This window comes from Sciurus carolinensis, unplaced genomic scaffold (assembly GCF_902686445.1).
Source record: "Sciurus carolinensis unplaced genomic scaffold, mSciCar1.2, whole genome shotgun sequence".
NCBI classification, from domain to species: Eukaryota; Metazoa; Chordata; class Mammalia; order Rodentia; family Sciuridae; genus Sciurus; species Sciurus carolinensis.
Window position 1 is genome coordinate 191113 of NW_025920285.1, and position 18889 is coordinate 210001.

An 18889-nucleotide genomic window follows, 5' to 3' on the forward strand; every position below is an offset into this window, starting at 1 on the left:
TCTAAGGGAATGGGTTAAAAAATTAGCTTAGATCTGAATTGGTTGCTCACTAAATGTGACTTGACATTTATTTTGGAAGAGTTTAGAGTTCTATAACTATTTTGTTTAAGGCATATTCCTAATGTGCCTTGATGTGTTTCTGCTCTAATTTTGTATTTTTGGATTGCTGTGTGCTTCCTGTGTTTCATTTTCCAATACCTTCTTTAGGTTTGGGGAAATTTCAGTCATTATTTAATTGAAGAAATTTTGCATTCTTTTGACTTGCATCTCCAAGATGTTATCTATTTTGATGAATTTTATTTTTTGTCTTTTCAAGTTATCCCAAAATTTTTGGTAGTTCTGTTCATGATCTCTTAACATCTTTTCTTCATGGTCAATGTTATTTTCAAGAATATGTACTTCTCTTCATTGCCTAGACTCTGTCTTCCAACAGTGCAGTCTACTGGTGATATTTTCCATCCAAAAGTGCAGCCTACTGGTGATATTTTCCAAGGAATTTTTTATTTGCTTTATTGATGCCCTCATTTTGAGGTTTTCTGCATTTTTTTCCTAGACTCTCTATCTATATTTTTCTTACAGTGCTGGGGATTGAACCCAGGGCCTTGTGCTTGTAAGGCAAGCTCTCTACCAACTGAGATATATCCGCAGTCCTTTATGTGCCTTTTGAAATGATCTTCTACATCCAGTATTTTCTCCTTTACATCATACTTCACCTCACATATCATTGTAAGTATGAACATTCTAAACTCCATCTCTGAAATTTATCCCACTGTAGTGTTGACGAATTCAGTTTTTGATGCATTTTGGTTTGTTAGAGGCAATTTATTCCCTTGGTTTTTCATGTTGTTTGTAAGCCTATCCATCTAAAATTTGGTTTTGAAGCAGTAGGTTTTCTACTGGAATTTTAGTGTCCCTGAAGGTTTCCAGTACTCACAATAGGGAGATACAGATAGTAATAACAACTGATACAAACAAGCTAATGAAGAAAAGGGAAAAATTCAAATTGCTATAATTCACAAATTAAAAGGAAATATCACCATGGAACACTAGTGAAATACAGATGATGACATTGAAACTCCAAACTCCAATCAAATAGAAAATCAACAGATTGAAGAAATCAACAGATTTCTAGAGAAATATGACATACCCAAATTGAATCAGAGGGAGATAGGAAATTTAAACAGATAAATTTCAAACAATGAATTTAAAGACTCCATCAGAAGCCTACCAACAAAGCAAAACCCAGGACTAGATGGAGTCTCACTGAGTTCTCTCACACCTTCAAAGAAGAACTTACACCAAATTCCCTCAAATTATTCCATGGAATAGAACAGTACAGAACCCTTCCAATCCCATTTTATTAAGCTACTATCACCCTGAAACAAAAACCAGAAAGACACACCAAGAAAAGAAAACTTTAGACCAATATCGCTCATGAACACAGATACAAAAATTCTCATTAAACTTCTTGCAAGTTGCACACAAAAACAGATGAAAAAGATAGTGCTCCATAATCAAGTGGGGGTTATCCCAGGGATGCAAGGTTGGTTCAACATACAAAAATCAATAAGCATAATTCACCATGACATGCATCTCAGAAAGCTGTTATGTGAGTGCACCTGCACTGCCTAGCCTCATGCCCTTCACTGGAGCTTGGCATTCCCCCAGTCCTTTTTTTCAGATCTGCTGCTGAGCAGAATTACTTAGGCATACTTGGTTTGTTTGTACTACCTCAACCCTCCACGTATAGTTCACCTACAGGCTGACTCTGTTATACTTTAACAAGCGTGTTAACTTGATTGGATAGTGTTCCTATATATATCCTGTGCAACCCTAAATAAAAATAGATCTGTGCCTTCAGAGCTCGATCTCTGATGCCTGAGTAAGAGTGCTGGGTAAGGCTATGTAGGGTAGGCATCGTTCATCCTCACCCTCAGCAAATGCATCTCTGAACTGCTACAAGTGGCACCCAAACAGGGACCTACTGACATTTCTTCTTGCTGGAATTCTTCAGGTTGGATAAGTGACCCTCCATAATGGATAATTTACCTCCTTCAGCAAAGGAGCCTCACATGAATGCTTTGAAAGAACTATTATGGAGGAGGCAAGTTAAGGTGTCTTAAAAGGAGCTAAATAGCATGCTGGGAATAGGTTCAAGAAATAGCTCCTTGTGTTTCTGTGGTTAATGTCTGGGATCCTGAAGTTTGGAGAAAAGTTTTATATGTTGCTAGGAAGGCAGAAGTGAGAGAAAGTTTTGTCTCACCAGCATCTGCCTGCTTAAAGGGAGTTCTGACAGAGAATGTAGATCCAGAAATTTTACTCTCTTGGACTATAGAAGAAAGTGAAACAAAACCTGTAGTTCAGCCCAGGGAAGATTGAGGGGACCACGTGGAGATAGTAAAGAATAGCCCCCCTCGAGCTGCTCCTCCCAGTTCTCTGTAAGTAACTGGAGAACAGGACATTCCTAAGTCATTAATCCTGGTGGATAAACCTGTTTGTCCACATTCCTCATGGCCTCTTCTGCCCTATCCAAACAAAAGAGCGAAGCTACAGCTCCCTCTGGTGAAAAAGGAAAGTTCCCATGGGAGGAACTTTACAAAGATGTGCAATGCTAGAGACCTTACTGCAGGTTCGAATGCGTGGCCCTTCACATCATCTTTTAAAATGTTTGTGGAGCTTAATGATGATGTAATTCAAGCCTTTCCAGCTAATCCTGTAATAATTGCTCAAAGGTTGCTATGGAGGTATCTGAAACAACCTGAAACCATGAAATCAGTGAGAAAAGCCGCCCTGGAGGACAGCATAAGATCCCCATACTTTGATCAGATGATAGATTGAATTAGCCTGAATTTAAACTGTCCCTTTGACTGGATGCAGCTGATGCGTGCCTGTTTGCCTGGAGGGCAATTTTTGCTCTGGAAATCTGCTTATATTGATCAATGTGAACAGCAAGCAGAAAGAAATAGAACAACTGCTGTGCCTTTAAACGTGGATTGTTTACAGGGTAATGGAATTTATGCACCTCTAGCTATACAGGCATTGGGACCGCCCAATATTTTGAGCAGGTTTGAGCATGTGCTCTCAAGGCTCTAGGACAGGTCCCTACTAAGGAATCTTCTAAGCCATTAGTTAAGCTAATCCAAAGGCCTAATGAAAGTTTGGCAGATTTTGTGGCGAGAGCCACAGATGTAATTAATCACAAGGTAGATCTTGCTGCAGTGGCAGAGACGCTACTTAGAGAGCTGGTATTTGAAGGGAGAAACATTTGAATGCTTATGAGCAATAGCTCCATTTAGAAATGGAGACAAGGATGATTGGTTGTTAGCATGCGGAGATGTAGGAACAAATTCTACTCAGGCTATGGCATTAGCAGAAGTGTTAGCTGCTTCCTTAGATGTAAAGGGAAGGTTTCCAGAGAAAGACTTAAATATATGCTGCACTTGTGGAGGAAAGGGACAGTTTGCAAGAGAACGCCCATCTAAAAACCCTAAACAAAGTCAATCACGGAAGATCCCATCTTCTAGATGTCCAAAATGTCATAAAGGTTTTCAGTGGACTAGAGACTATAGATCAAAATCAGATAATACAGGGAAGCCTTTAAACTGGGAAAAAAAAGGCAGCCCTCAGTCCCACAGTTGAGAGGGACAAATAATCCAAAAGTAATGTGAACAATTCCAGTGCAAATCAATAAACCTAGAATGCAAGTTAAGATCAATGGAATAACATTTAAGGGTATAATAGATACAGGAGCTAATGTAGCATTATTAAGAGCATTATTAAGAGTGGAAGAAGATGTCAAAATAGGATGAAAAACAGAAGAAGGACCTAATGTTCAGGGGATAGGAAGACTACAACATTCCCCAAAACATAAATATCCTGTAGTTTGGGAGGACATGGATGGTAATAAAAGCTCAATTACTCCTTTAGTTGTGGAAGGATTACATAACAACTTATTTTGCAGAGATTTATTGGGAAGTATGGATACAGTGATTGCCACAGATGATAAAGCCTCCTATGATGATATAACTGTTCATGACAAAACAGGTCAAAGTGGGAGGTACCCTCAATTCTAAAGGCCACTGTCCCGCTTATTAAGTCAGATCCCATAAAATTGCAATGGTACACTACAGTCCCCTAATGGGTGGAACAGTGGCCATTAACTCAGGAAAAGCTCAATCATTTAAATTTATTAGTTGAAGAACAATTAAAACCTGGTTATATTGAGCCTTCTATTAGTCCCCATAATACTCCTATATTCATTGTTCAAAAAAGAGGTAAAAATAAATGGAGATTATTATATGACTTAAGAGTCATTAATGCTCACATGAAAAAAATGGGGCCTTTACCATCAGGGCTGCCACACCCATCCTGTATACCAAAAAATTGTCATATTATAATAATAGATGTTAAAGACTGTTTCTTTTCAATTCCCCTACACCCAGAAGGTAACCCATATTTTGCATTTTCTGTTCCCACAGTTAATCATAATCTTCCCTCAAAGAGGTTTCAATGGACAGTATTACCTCAAGGGGTGAAAAACAGCCCTACAATGTGTCAACATTATGTGGCACATGTGAGAAGACCATTGAAGGGTTTATGTTACAAAATTCATTACATGGACAATATCCTAATAGCACATCAGGATGCAGACATATGAAATAAATTATTTAACCAACTACATCAAAATTTATTAGATTTGGACCTTAATATTGTTTCTAACAAAGTCCAAAAAGTGCCACCTTACTCTTTTTTGGGGGGTATGTCACGTCAGACAAAGTGCACCCTCTAGAGCCACAGTTACAGATTGCAGACTCCTATTCTTTTGCTGAATTACAGCAATTATATGAAAACATTAATTGGATTCTTACAGCCTTGCCAGTCACTACAAATCAATTAAAACCATTATTTATGCTTTTTGGAAGACTCATCTTATCCTAATAGTACTAGAATTATGACTAAAAAAACTAAGGAGACCAGAAAATTGATAAATAAGCAAATTCAATCATTGAACTTAGGATGATATGATCCCCTCAGACCACTTCTGGGTATGATCTACTCCTACAGGATTAATTGATCAATCAGAAACTTTATATTGTATACATTTGGCTAGAGGTAAATTGTCTAAGATACACTCATGGGTGCATACACTGTTACTCTTAGCTCAAAAGTTACAAAATATAATTTGTTCTTAATATGGATGGGAACACAATACTATAATTCTCCTTTTTTCACAGGATCAATTTGCCTCATTACAAGCTAACAATTTAAATTGTCAAATATTGATGGAAGGGTTTACTGGAGAAATCATTTTGCCTAAAGACAAACTTCTTCAAACTTTGAACACTTTACCTATTGATACTCAACGAGTTTTTCCTCAGTCTAAACCTTTGCCAGAAGCCACAGTAATTTTTATGGATGCAAATAGAACATGTTGTGGGGAATACTAATTATATCACCCACAAAAAACAAATAGTAATAACGGAAAACTTTAATGGATTACCACGATTAGAAGAGTTATTAGCAATGATTAAGGCTTTTGAGGTTTGCCTGCAATCTTTTAATCTCTTTTCTGACTGCACTTATGCAACTCAAGTAGCAAAAAATCTCCCATACTCTTCTTTTAGACGTTCTTTGTGCCCACTAGATCAAGCGATGGACACATTTACGCTTCTAATAGAAAATTGAACTAATCCTTGGCTTATTCAACACAATAAGATATCATACTAACTTACCAGGACCTCTAACTAAAGGCAATTAGAGTATTGATAAATTAATGATGTACACAGATTCTTCTCCAATTCAACAGGCAAAAGAGTTACATGTTAGATTTCACATGTCTGCTCAGTTTCTACATCATTTGTATCCAGATCTAACTGTTTTCTCATGCAAACATTTGGTCTGAATATGTGCTAAATGTGCACCCTTGTTGCCTTTAGGACCTCTTCAATTTCAAGGTGTAAATCCTAGAGGTCTACGACCACTTAAGTTATGGCAAATGGATGTCACTCATTATCTTCTTTTGAAAAATTAAAATTTGTTCATGTAATTATAGATTCATATTCAAGTTACACTTATGCTACTGCTTTAAGTGGTAAGAAAACAAAACATGCCATTCAGGCATTAGGGCAAGCATTCTTGATAATAGGAATACCTTGGTCCTTGATGACAGGTAATGAGCCACATTTTGTTAGTTCTTGATTTAAACAATTTTTGAACATCATGCAACATTCGTCATCTTACTGGTATTCCTCATAACCCATGAGGACAGGCAATCATAGAACGTGCAAATCATTCTTTAAAAGCTCAAATATAAAAGGAAAGGGGGAACTCATCCTCCCCTGGAGAAAGATTAATATCTTCCCTATTTACCAAAATTTTTTTAACTTTTTGATTCACATGGAATATTCCCTGCCTATAAACACTGGGGACCACTTCTATCATCTCCATCACCATTACCATTGGTTAGATGGAAAGATCCCTTGACAAATGAATGGATCAGTCCTTATCCTCTTCTGACCTAAGGTCGAGGTTTTGCTTGTGTCTTTCCAGAATCAGCAACATCGCCCATATGGGTACTGGCAAGAAATGTCAGACCAGCAACAATAACAAAAGCAGATGATACCACCGACAAGACAGATGGAGCAATTGAAGATTGAGGGTGAAGATGCTCAATTCACCCCAGGACCAATATGACAAACAAGACACCCGTGCTTCAGAAGACATCATGCCATAACATGGGGAGATTTGAAGAATCTGATGCATCAAGCAGAACAAATGTTACCAGAGGCCAATCCAGGGCCTGTGACATTATTTCTAATAGTGTGTGCTATTATCACTGCTAATTCCAATGCTCATGTCTCTGTGTTAACATCTTCTATTTTAACTGATCGTGTTCATGATAATATTTGGGTTTCTTTGGCAGAAATTGCTAATGCCTCAGAAATTTGTATCCATCAAGATACACATATGAGCATGGTGCTAGGATCTTACCTTTTACCTGTTTGTCACCCTGTCCGAGAGATAAGGAATATGACAATGTTTACGGCCATCAACAAAAGTATTTCCTATACAGAATGCTATGAGTGGGGTAAGCCTACATGGAAAAAAACCCTCTAATGCTATGGAATTTGTGACTCTCATAGTGGTCATTGATCAAACAGAGACATGTGCTGAATTTAAAAATTCTAGCAGGAAATTTAGGGATGTAGAAATCCTTCTTTCTGCTGAACTAGTTAGTTATGCATATGCACATGTTCCTTTTCCTTTTGGCTGGTTCTTTTCCTGTGGACCTTACACATTTAATTACATTCCAGCCAATATGTCACATGGTATACATTGTTGTCTTAGCAGACTTACTGTACTTCTACCCTCGTCTCATGATCTTTTAGGACACCATCCCTCTCAGAGAATCAATAAGCGAGTCATTCCTCTTGATGAAAATTGTGATGACTCTGTAATTTTGTTATCTAGGGCAGAGTATGTGTTAACATTTTATTTAGTAGGAATTCCTGCACTGGCTGTAAGGCCATATGAAGAAGTCATGAAGTTAGCCTGTGTCATGGTAAAAAATATTAATTATACCTCTCAGGCTATTGCAATGCTCAATGAGGAACAAAGGTAGCATCATCAAGCTATTCTTGATAATAGAGCTTCCATTGATTATTTGTTGCTATTACACCATAAGGGCTGTAAGGAACTTAGGAATATGTGTTGTTTCAACTTAACTGATAATAGTAATTCTATTTCCAATAGCTAAATCATTTAAAGGACATCATTGATAACATTCATTGAGAACCTGTAAATATAGGCCTGCTAGATTGGCTGATGCGGGGGCATCTGGAATTCCATCCAGTGCTTGACAATGATCTCCTGGAGGATGATTGCAAAGGCTCATTCTAAAAGGAATTGCTTGATGTTTTACTCTGAAGCATGGTGTTTTTTCTGCTGTGTTTTTCTGATAATATATTACTCATTTCAGTCTGAATGAATTACTTAAGGGGATGAGGGGAATACAACAAAAATTCCAGAAAATATTACTTATAATCTGAAAAACAATGGATCTTTACCACTAACAAAATTAAAAATAATTTTGCAACCGTGCAATGAGTCCCTGAAAGCCTCTGGAGAAAATAGTTATAGATCTGCCTTTGTCTCCAACAGGCTGGTTAAATTCTGATGATGGTGGTGGGGTAAAAGAATAAGGTTTTACAACATTCCTTCCTTTCTACAAAGAATAGGTCACCCCTATAATAAACGTTGGTGCACAATGCCCTGTTCTGGAAAAAAAGAGCTACATAAGACAAGGTAATTTATTCATTAAAAAACAACAACAAAAAAACTTGGCTATGAGAACCACTGCGACCACTGCCCTCCTGTAGCCCTTAACTCAGCAATTTAGATATTAACCAGATGGACCTAGTAGAGATGGTCACATGAGATTACTTGTCTATCTCTTTAACTGCAAGAATAATAAGAATAGTCTTAGGTCACATAGAGTTTAGATATTAAAGAAATAAACATTGTATTAGCTCATGGATGTAGTTAGATATTCTTAAAATAATTGTGATTATGTAAGGATAATCTGTAAGGTTACTGTTTTCTCATAATTTTTCTGTTCCTTGTTAAAAACAATTTCTGCCTATGCTTTGGAAACTTCTTTAATATTAACCACAAGACTGCCATATAGCCTGAAGAAAAATGTATATAAACCCAGCCTTCCCCAGAATAAAGTGGGATTGATTGCACCAGAACTAGAGTCTGTGTCTTTCATTCTCCATCCATCGCTGATGCTGTCTCCCCACGCTCCTTTTACCTGTGTGGAACCCATGGACACCTGCTAGGGCTGAACCCCAGCAGGCTGATTTCTTGGTTACCAGACATGTCTTGGTAAAAGCAATTCTTTGTAACTGCAGTCATACTTATATTTGTTGTACTCTTATGCATATGTGGGGTTCATTGTATTTTCAATCTTCTTTCTGAGTGACTAGCTTACCGTGACAAATCACAACAACTGTTTTCCAAGACCCTACTTGCTTCAATTAGTAAAGAAGACACAAATATAGGGAACATTCCTTGAGATTACCTGACAGCAGTCAATGACACCATGGTCTAAATACGCCAAACAGTCTGAACAGAGAAACTGAGGTAATGGTAAAGACTCGCCATGGAATGCATGTCTTTGCAGCTGCTGAGGCTGAGTGTGAACTGAGGGGAGGCCTCGTTCTGTCATGCATCCCAGAAAGCTGTGATGTGAGCTCACCAGCACTGCCTTGCCTCATGCCCTGTGCTGGAGCTTGCCATTGCCACAGTCCTTTCTCTCAGACCTGTTTCTGGGCAGAATTACTTAGGCATACTTGGTTTGTTTGTACTACCTTGACCCTTGACGTATAGTTCACCTATAGGCTGACTCTGTTATACTTTAACAAGCGTGTTAACTAATTGGATAATGTGCCTATATATGTCCTGTGCAACCCTAAATAAAATTAGATCTGTACCTTCACAGCTCGATCTCTGATGCTTGAGTAAGCATGCTGGGTAAGGCTAGGTAGGGTAGGCTGCGTTCGTCCTCACCTTCAGCAAACCCATCCCTAATGATCTTGCAATTTTTATCCTTGTATCTGTTTATGTGATGTAGTATATTTAATAACTTACATGTTGAACCAACTTGCATCCCTGGACTGCAACAAACTTGATCGAGGCGTATGATCTTTTTAGTGTGATGTGGAGTTTGATTTGCAAGTAGTTCATTGAGGATTTTTGCGTCAACGATCATCCAGGGTATTGGTCTATAGTTTTCTTTTTTGTTGTGTCCTTTTCTGGTTTAGATAACAGGTAATGCCCGAACATTAATTCACATTCACACCACATTTTGCAAGGTCTCCATTTTCTCCACATCTCCTTTAACCCTTGTTGTCTTTCATCTTTTTGATAATTGGCATTCTGACATACTGTGGTTTTAATTTGCATTTCCCTGGTTAGTGATGTTGGGCATTTTCCCATATGCCTTTGGGTCATGTGCATGGCTTTTTTTGGAAGACAAAGTGTCAGGTTCTGGGTTCACTTATTAACTCTGTTTTTTGTTTTCTTGCTGTGGAGTTTTTTTGAGTTCCTTGTACATTTTGGATACTAACCCCTAATCAGACATAGTGTTTGCAAATGTACACCCTCTGTAGGTGGTCTCTTCACTTTGTAGATATATGCTTTGCTGTGTAGAAACCTTTTGTTTGATGGGGATGATTTGTTTATTTTTGCTTTGTTTGCCTGTGCTTTTGAGCCATATTGAAAACACTCATCACACACACTAATGTCATTTGGCTTTTCTTTTGTTTTCTTTTAGTAGTTTTACAGTTTCAGGTCTTACATTTATGTTTTTAGCAATCTGTTTTGAATAGGTTTTGTATAAAGTGTGAGATGAGAGTCTAATTTCTTTCTTCTGTATGTGAATGTCTAGTGCTTTCAGCACCACTGGTTGAAGAGGCTGTCACGTTCCAAGGTATGTTCTTGGCATCTTTCTTGAAAACCCATTGATTGTCTGTTCATGTATTTATTGCTACACTGTATTCTGACCCATTGGACTGGGGGACTGCATTTATGCAGCACCACCCTATTTGATTACTAGAGCTTTGTAGTAAGTTTTTAAATCAGGTAGTATGATACTTTGGCTTTGTCCATTTTGCTCAAGATTATTTGGGTTATTTGTTATCTACTGTGGTTCCATAATTTTAGGATATTTTTCTATTTATGTGAAAAAAATATCATAGGTTTGATGGGAATTTCATTAAATCTGTAGATTCTTTGGGTGGACTAAAAAATGTGCACTATCTTGTAGGTGCTGGGGATAGAGCATGTGGCACTCTACCACTGAGCTACATCCTCAGGCCTTTTAATATTTTATTTTGAGACTAGGTCTTGCTACATTGCTGAGGCTGGCATTAAACTTGTGATCCTCCTGCCTCAGCCTCCCAAGTCGCTGGGATAACAAACATGTTCCACAGCACCTGGTTTGTATGAACACTTTTAAAAACATCAATTAGTCCTTTTAATTGATAAACATGGAATAAGTTCCCATTTATTTTTGTCTTCAATTTCTTTCATCAGTATTTTATAGTTTTCAATGTAGGAACCTTCACTCCCTTGGTTAAACTTATTCCTAATTATTTAATTTCTTTGCAATGATTATACATGGGATTGTTATGTTGATCTTGTTTTTCAGAGAGTTTGTTGCTAGTGTGTAGAAATGCTATTTATTTTTAGATGTAGATTTTGTATCCTGCAACTTTATCAGATATGAAAATCCCTGCTATCTGTGAGATCCATGTGAATGTTAAGTTTGTTCCCCTTCCTTTCATTTAGTCTATGGATGTCTGTGCGTCTGATGTGAGTCTCTTGGATTATATTATGGGTCTTGTATTTTCATCCTTTCTGCCAGTCTATGTCTTTTGATTGATGAGTTTAGGCCATTTACATTCAATGATATTTGAGAAATAAGTTTTATTCCCTGCCTTCTTGATTGATTTCCCATTTTTAACTTGAATTAGATTTTCCCTTAAATGAGCATTCTTCTAGTGCAGTTCCTCCCTTCATTGGTTTTCACCTTTTCTTCATGAAATATTAGAATATTTTGTAGTGCAGACATTTTAGTTATGTATTCTTTCAATTATTTTTATCATAGAAGGCTTTTATTTCATCATCAAATCTGAAGCTTAGTTTTGCAGTGTATACTATTCTTGGATGGCATCCAGTTTTCTCCAGAGCTTGGTATGTGTTATTCCAAGACCTCCTAGCTCTAAGGGAATGGGTTAAAAAATTAGCTGAGATCTGAATTGGTTTCTCACTAAATGTGACTTGACATTTTTTTCTGGAACACTTTAGAGTTCTATACCTATTTTGTGTAAGGCATATTCATAATGTGCCTTGATGTGTTTATGCTCTAATTTTGTATTTTTGGGGTGCTGTGTGCTTCCTGTATTTCATTTTCCAATACCATCTTTAGGTTTGGGGAAATTTCAGTCATTATTTAATTGAAGAAATTTTGCATTCCTTTGGTTTGCATCTCCAAGATGTTATCTATTTTGATAAATTTTATTTTTTGACTTTTCAAGTTATCCCAAAACTTTTGGAAGTTCTGTTCTTGGTCTCTTAACATCTTTTCTCCATGTCAACCTTATTTTCAAGACTATGTACTTGGTCTTCATTGCCTGAGACTCTGTCTTCCAACAGTGCAGTCTACTGGTGATATTTTCCAATGAATTTTTTATTTGGTTTTTGATGTTGTCATTTTGAGGTTTTCTGCATTTTTTCCCAGAATCTCTATCTACATTTTTTTTGCAGTGCTGGGGGTTGAACCCAGGGCCTTGTGCTTGTAAGGCAAGCACTCTACCAACTGTGTTATATCCCCTGTTCTCTATCTACCTTTTGAAATGATCTTCTACATACAGTATTTTCTCCTTTACATCGTACTTTACCTCACATATCATTGTAAGTATGAACATTCTAAACTCCATCTCTGAAATTTCTCCCACTGTAGTGTTGATGATTTTGGTTTTTACGTATTTTGGGCTGTTAGAAGCAATTTATTCCCTTGGTTTTTCATGTTGTTTGTTTGTCTACCCATCTAACATTTCATTTTAAAGCAGTAGGTTTTCTACTGGTATTGTAGTGTCCCTGAAAGTTTCCAGTACTCACAATAGGGAGAAACAGATAGTAATAACAACTGATACAAACAAGCTAATGAAGAAAAGGGAAAAATTCAAATTGCTATAATTCACAAATTAAAAAGAAATATCACCATGGAACACTAGTGAAATACAGTTGACAATCAGAATCTACATTGAAACTCCAAACTCCAATCAAATAGAAAATCAACAGATTGAAGAAATCAACAGATTTCTAGAGACATATGACATACCCAAATTGAATCAGAGGGAGATAGGAAATTTAAACAGATAAATTTCAAACAATGAATTTAAAGACTCCATCAGAAGCCTACCAACAAAGCAAAACCCAGGACTAGATGGAGTCTCACTGAGTTCTGTCACACCTTCAAAGAAGAACTTACACCAAATTCCCTCAAATTATTCCATGGAATAGAACAGTACAAAACCCTTCCAATCCCATTTTATGAAGCTACTATCACCCTGATACAAAAACCAGAAAGACACACCAAGAAAAGAAAACTTTAGACCAATATCGCTCATGAACACAGATACAAAAATTCTCATTAAACTTCTTGCAAGTTGCATACAAAAACAGATGAAAAAGATAGTGCTCCATAATCAAGTGGGGGTTATCCCAGGGATGCAAGTTTGGTTCAACATACAAAAATCAATAAGCATAATTCACCATATTGATCGACTTGAAGATAAGAATCACATCATTATTGTAATAGATTCAGAATATTCTTTTGACAAAATGCAGCATCTATTTATTTTCCAAACACTAGAAAAATTAGGTAGTGTAGAAACATACTTCAACATTGTAAAAGCTACTTATGCTAAACCCAAGGACAATATCATTCTCAATGGATAAAAATGGAAAGAATTACCATTCCCATCTAGTTTAGTCCTTGAAACTCTAGCCAGAGCTATTAGACAAAAGAGTGAAAACAACTCAAAGTATTCCCATTTGTTGATGACATAATTCTATAGAGATGGCCACCCAAATCCATAAGAAAACTTCTAGAATTCATAAACAAACTCAGCAAAGTAGCAGGATATAAAAGGAAGAGCAATAAATCAAATGCATTCCTACACACCAATGACATATCTACTCAAACAAAACTCAGGGGAATTATCCTCTTCACAGTAACCTCAAAGAAAAATACAAAACCCTTGTGAATCAACCTTACAAAAGAGGTGAAAGATTTCTACAATGAAAACTACAGAACACTAAAGAAAGATATTGAAGATGACCTCAAAAAATGGAAAGACCTTCCATGTTCTTTGATAGGCCCAATTAATATTGTTAAAATAGCCATACTACTAAAAGCACCACATAGATTTAATACAATTCCTGTTACATAAATCTCAATGATCTTCTTGATAGAAATCTAAACAGAAATCATGATATTCATTGTACAAATAAACTCCACCACCATCTTGCCTGCCTTTAAGCCACAGTGACCATGGGTCAGAGCACACTTGAGTCATGAAGCTACTGACCAGAGTGTAGTCCTTCTCATGATTTTATTCCCTCAAATTTGCCCCCAAAATTAAAGGCACAGCTGCCCCTGCAGTAGTTCCTGTATATCCTCAGGACCTTGAGTTTACCAAATTACCAAATGGTTCGGTAATTGCTTCTCTTGAAAACTATGTTCTGGCATTTGTTTGTTCATTAAAACAGGCAGTAGATATGAGGACCCCAGCAATATAGAAACCTCTCATTCACTGCATTTTGCATCCAGTTTAACTACAAAAGGGATAACCCAGGGAATTGAAGCAGTTGGTGGTAAATTAAGCGTGACTGCAAATTAAGAGTGCCTGTAGGATGATGTTGACATTGAGTTGAGTCCTGCTTAATGTCATTACAGCACCAGAATTGCATCTTTGGGAAGTGGATTCCCTTCAGTCTCAGCTAAAGATTAACAAAATTGTGGCTTTTCAGAATCCACAGGTTCATCTCATGAAAAATTTGCATGCTGCTGCTTACCAGAATGCATTAGCTGATTCATTGTGTTGTCCTGACTATAGGATTGGAAAAGTAACATAAGAAGAGTTATATCGCTTTGTTCAGAACCATTTTACAAGCAGAAGAGTGACTTTGTTTGGGCTTGGTGTGAGCCATCCTGTTTTAAAACAAGTTGCTGAACAGTTTCTCAACATGAGGCATGGGCTTGGTTTATCTGGTGCAAAGGCCAAATACCGCAGAGGTGAAATTTGAGAACAAAATGGACACAGTCTTGTCCATGCTGCTGTTATAGCAGAAAGTGTTGCCATAAGAGTTGCAGAAGCACATGCATTCAGTGGTCTTCAGCACGTCCTTGATGGTGGACCACATGTCAAGAGGGGTAAAAATGCCACTAGCATCTTGTACCAGGCTGTTGCCAAAGGTAATCACCAGTCATTTGATGTTTCTGCTTTCCATGCCAGTTACTCGGATCTGGGCTCCTTGGAATTTACACTATCTCCCAGGCTGCGGCTGCTGGAGATGTTATCAAGGCTGCCTTTAACCTAGTACAAATGACTGCTCAAGAAAACCTTCCCAGTGCAGATATCCAGGTTGCCAAGAACAAAGTGAAAGCTGGATACCTAATATCAGTGGAGTCTTCTGACGGTTTCCTGGTTGAAGTTAAATCCCAGGCTCTAGTTGCTGGCTCTTACATACCACCATCCACGCTCCTTCAGCAAACTGACTTGGTGGTTAACACTGATGTCATAAATGCTGCAAACAATTTTTGTTTCTGGCCAGAAGTCAATGGCAGCTAGTGGAAATTTGGGGCATATACCTTTTGTTGATGAGTTGGAAGCCTGAAGCACACACAGCAGGGGAGAGAGTGGAACATTAACCCATCCAGAGCAGCAAACATATGAAAGTCAAAAGTCTATAATAAGTTATCACTTTCCACAACCAAATAAAATATCATAATACATAAATGCAGGTAATTAATCCCAGGTGACACAGAGTCAATAAATCATTTTGCTTAAAGAAAAATAAGAGGCCCAGAATAACCAAAGCAATTCTCAGTGAGAAAAATGAATGCGGAGGCATCACAATACAAGACCTTAAATTATACTACAGCTGAGCATGGTGACAAGTGCCACTCAGGAGGCTGAGGCAAGAAAATTGTGAGTTTAAAGCTAGCCTCAGCAAAAATGAGGCATTAAACAAGTCAAGGAGACCCTATCTCTAAATAAAATAGGGCTGCAGATGTGGCTGAATTTTCAGGAGCCCTTGAGTTCAATCCCCAGTACCCACCACTCCAAAAAAATTATACTATAGAGCTGGAGTAGAAAACACAGCATAGTATTGGCCCTAAAGCAGAAATGCAGACCAGTGGTACAGAATAGAAGACACAGAGACACACTCACATAAATACAGTTACCTCATACTAGAGAAAGGTGCGATAAAAATACATTGGAGAAAAGCTAGCCATTCACCAAATGGTTGTGGGAAAACTGGAAATCCATATGTAGCAAAAACACATTAGACCCCTGTCACTCACCCTGTAACTCAAAGTGGATCAAGGACCTAGGTGTTAGATCAGACACCCTGCACTTACTAGAATAAAAAGTAGGCCCAACTCTCCATCATGTCAGCTTAGGAACTGACTTCCTCAACAAGACTTTTAAAGTGCAAAAAGTAAAATCAAGAATCAATAAATGGAATGGTATTAAACTATAACACTGCCCCCACTGCAAAGGAAACAATCAATAAGGTGAACCTGGGGCCTACAGAATTGGAGAAATTCATTCCAACCTGCACCTTAGATAGAGAGTTAGTCTTCAGGATATATAAAGAACTCAAAAAACTTAACATCAAAAATAATAATTCAATCAAGAAATGGGCAAAGGAAGATGTAGTTCACAGAAGAAGAAATAGAAATGGTCAAGAAATATGTGAAAAGATGTTCATCTCTAGCAACTAGAGAAATGAAAATTTTAAATGCACTGAGATTCCATCTCACTCTAGTAAAAATGGCAAATGTCAAGAATACCAGTAATAATAATATTGGCAAAGATTGGGGGAGAGCTGTTGGGGTTCCAAATGGGTGCAACCACTCTGGAAAACAATATGGAGATTGTTTATAAATCTTTCAATGGAACAACCACTTGATCCTATTATCCCACTCCTCAGTGTATAACCAAAGGACTTAAAATCAGCATACTACAGTGACACAACCACATCAATGTGGATATTAGCTCAATTCACAATTGCTAAACTGTGGGAAAACTTTGGTGTCCTTCAACGGATGAATGGTAAAGAAAATGTGATATACATACACAATAGAACATTACTCAGTCATGAATGAGAATGAAATTATGGAAATAGTCCATAAATGGATGGAATGGAAAAATATTATGCTAAGTGAAATAATCCAGCCCCCAAAATCCAAAGGCCAAATGTTCTCTGATATGTGGATACGAACCCACAAGAAGGCAGTGTGGGGAGGGGAAGACTAGAAGTCCATTGGATTAGGCAAAGGGAAATGAATGGAAGGGAGAAGGGAGGGAAATAGGAAGGACAACAGAATCAATCAGACAAAACTCTCTTAGCCCTGTATTTGGATACACAACCAAGGTAATGCTGCATCATACACAACCACAATAAGAGGACCCTAATTAGATTAATTTATATTCTATGTATGTATAATATGACAAAATATATTCTATTGTCTTGTATAACTAAAAAAGAACAAACAAAAAAAGAAAACAAATAACAATAAGTGATGGTGAGGATGTGGTGAAAAGGTCACACTCATACATGGTTGGTGTGACTGCAAATTAGTGCAACCACTTTGGAAAGCAGCATGGAGATCCACCAAAAATCTAGGAATGGAACCACCTTATAACTCTGCTATCCCACTACTTGGTATACGTCCAAAGGGTTCAAAATCGATACACGAGAGCGACACAACCACATCAATGTTTCTAGCTAAGCACAATTCACAATAGCTAAGCTATGCAACCAATCTAGGTGACCTTCAACAGATGAATGGATAAAGAAAATGTGATGTGATGCCTTTTGATTGATGAATGGATGAAGAAACTGTGATATATTTACACCAAGAAATATTTCTCAGTCTTAAAAAAGAATGAAATTATGGCATTCGCAGGTAAATGGTTAGAGTTGGAGAAATCCATACTAAGCAAAACACACCAATCACCCAAAACAAATGACCAAATGTTTTCTCTAATTATATGGATGTTGATTCATACTGGGAGGGGGAAGCAAGGAATGCAAGAACTTTGTATTAGGCAGAGGGGAGTGAGGGAATGGGAGGGGAATGGAGGTGGGAATGATGGTGGAATGAGATGGAAATTATAACCTAATGTACATGTATTCTATGAATGGTGTGACTCTGCATTATGTACTACCAGAGAAGCACAAAGTTGCTCTCCGTTTGTGTACAATGAGTCAAAATGCATTCTGCTGTCAGGGATAACTACTTAGAGCAAATAATAAAAAATAACTTTTTTATGTCCTGTTTCAATTTGGGTAGGTCATATATCTCTAGAAATCTGTCAATGTCTTCAAGATTTTCTATTTTATTGGAGTATAAATTTTCAAAATAGTTTCTGATTACCATCTGTATTTCTTTAGTGTCCATTACATTTCCTTTTTCAACATGAAATTTAGTTATTTGTTTTTTTCTCTTTTCTCTTCATTTATATGGCTAAGGATTTATCAATTTTATTTACTTTTTCAAATAATCAATTTGGTTTCATCAGTTCTTTGAATATTTGTTTCAATATAATTATTTTTAACTGTGATTTAAATTACTTCCTGTCTTATCCTGCTTTTGGTATTGATTTGTTCTTTTTGTTCTAGGGTTTTGAGATGTAATGTTAGATTATTTTTTGTTGACTCTCTATTCATTCCTTGAATGAGTTTACTGCAATGAACTTTCCTCTTAACCCTGCCATGATAGTGCCTTAGAGATTTTGATATATTGTGTTGTTATTCTCATTTATATTTATGTATTTTTTTTTCATTCCTGATTTCTTCTGCTATCCACTGGTCATTCAATAGCATATTGTTTAGTCTTCTGGGGTTAGAGCAACTTCTATTTTTCATTTTATCATTCATTTCTAATTTCATCCCATTGTGGTCTGGTAGAATACAAGATAATATCTCTTCTTTATTTGAGTTTACTAAGAATTGATTTGTGGACTAAGATAAAAATCCATGTTATAACAGGACCATTGTGCTGATGAGAAGAAAGTGTATTCAG

General features: G+C 37.0%; 1 non-coding gene and 1 pseudogene across 1 annotated transcript; one reads left to right on the top strand and one right to left on the bottom strand.

The window, feature by feature from the left end:
- Positions 1–573: 573 nt before the first annotated feature.
- Positions 574–647, bottom strand: Trnav-uac (transfer RNA valine (anticodon UAC)). The gene has a single exon. It is a non-coding gene; the product is annotated as a tRNA-Val (tRNA).
- Positions 648–14145: 13498 nt separating this feature from the next.
- Positions 14146–15468, top strand: LOC124975493 (cytochrome b-c1 complex subunit 2, mitochondrial-like; annotated as a pseudogene).
- Positions 15469–18889: the final 3421 nt, after the last annotated feature.